The sequence below is a fragment of the Monodelphis domestica genome, chromosome 1 (genome assembly GCF_027887165.1).
Source record: "Monodelphis domestica isolate mMonDom1 chromosome 1, mMonDom1.pri, whole genome shotgun sequence".
NCBI lineage: Eukaryota > Metazoa > Chordata > Mammalia > Didelphimorphia > Didelphidae > Monodelphis > Monodelphis domestica.
Window position 1 is genome coordinate 484045968 of NC_077227.1, and position 1896 is coordinate 484047863.

Consider the following 1896-nt stretch of genomic DNA (forward strand, 5'->3'; position numbering starts at 1 on the left):
GGTAGTATTATTATCCCCATTTTATAGTTGGGGAAACCGAGGCAGACAGAGGTGAAGTGATACGACAGGGTGACACAACTATTAAGTATTTGAGGCCAAATTTGAATTCAGATCTTCTGATGTAAGGGCTCAGTACTATATCCATTGTGCTGCCTATCTAGCTGCCATTAGTACTTCAGAAATAATGGTGTTTCTGGTTTTGCTGCCAAATAGCAATACAACTATAATGTTTATAGAAAAAAGATGGCTTTTGCTTACTACGAGGTTCTTGAGGTTAGTAAAAGTACATTATAATTTCCAGAAAGCAATCCAGACTGTTCTACCCTTCCTTCCTTCCTTCCTTCCTTCCTTCCTTCCTTCCTTCCTTCCTTCCTTCCTTCCTTCCTTCCTTCCTTTCCCTTCCTTCTTTCCTTCCTTCCTTCCTTCCTTCTTTCCCTTCCTTCCTTCCTTCCTTCCTTCCTTCCTTCCTTCCTTCCTTCTTCCTTCCTTCCTTCCTTCCTTCCTTCTTTCCTTCCTTCCTTCCTTCCTTCCTTCCTTCCTTCCTTCCTTCCTTCCTTCCTTCCCTTCCTTCCTTCCTTCCTTCCTTCCTTCCTTCCTTCCTTCCTTCCTTCCTTCCTTCCTTCCTTCCTTCTTCCTTCCTTCCTTCCTTTCCTTCCTTCCTTTCTTTCTTCCTTTCTTTCTTTCTTTCTTTCTTTCTTTCTTTCTTTCTTTCTTTCTTTCTTTCTTTCTTTCTTTCTTTCTTTCTTTCTTTCTTTCTTTCTTTCTTTCTTTCTTTCTTTCTTTCTTTCTTTCTTTCTTTCTTTCTTTCTTTCTTTCTTTCTTTCTTTCTTTCTTTCTTTTCTTTCTTTCTTTCTTTCTTTCTTTCTTTCTTTCTCCCTTTCTCTTCCTCCCTTTCTCCTCTTCCCTTTCTCTCTCCCTTTCTCTCTCTTTCTTTCTTTCTCCTTTTCTTTCTCCCTTTCTTCTCTTTTCCTTTCTTTCTTCCTTCTTTCTTTCTCTCTCTCTCTTTCTTTCTTTCCTTTTCCTTATTCTTTTAGAATAGTTGAATCATATTAATCATGAAATTCTTGCCATCCAGGGGTTCTTAATCTTAAAAGTTTTAAAAACTTGATAGCCATATTTAATTACGATGAATTTCTTGTATAATCTCATGCATTTTATAACATAAATGTAACAAGGTGATTCATTGGATAGAGTACTGGGTCCAGAGTCAGGAAATCCTGAGTTCAAACCTACCCTCAGATACTAGCCACACTGGGCAAGTCACTTAACCCTGATAGCCTTGTTTGTTTGTTTTTTTTTTTATCAGTAAAATGAGATGGAGAAGGAAATGATAAACTTCTCCAGTATCTTTGCCAGGAAAATCTCAAATGGGGTCATGAAGTTGGACATGACTGAAATGTCTGAACAACAATAATAAAAAAAATTCTTCATTATTCATTTAAAAATATTGTTTTGAGAAGGGGAACATAGGTTTCACCAGACTATCAAAGAGTTTCATGATAGACACAAAGATTAAGAATCCTTGGTATAAATGAAACTAAAAGAAAGAAGGCTATTTCAACTAACTGGAAGGATAACAACTCATAGATACTACTTGGAGAAGCAAAGAATGGCATTAGTAGATTTATCTTATAGCATGCCCAAATGCACGAAGAAACATTTCATAATCATCACATTTTGCATCTTATTTGGTATGATTGAAAAACTAGAAAAAATCCAGAGAGTAATCAGAATGATGGAAGACCAGTGACTAAATCATGATGCACAGTATTTGACTGAAGAAACTGGGGAATGTTAGCCTGAAGAGGGAAAAACTTAGTGGAGGTCATGGCAGTTGTCCTTAAGTATTGAAAAGATGACCTCATAGAAATGCCACTGGATTTGTTCTGCTGCTAG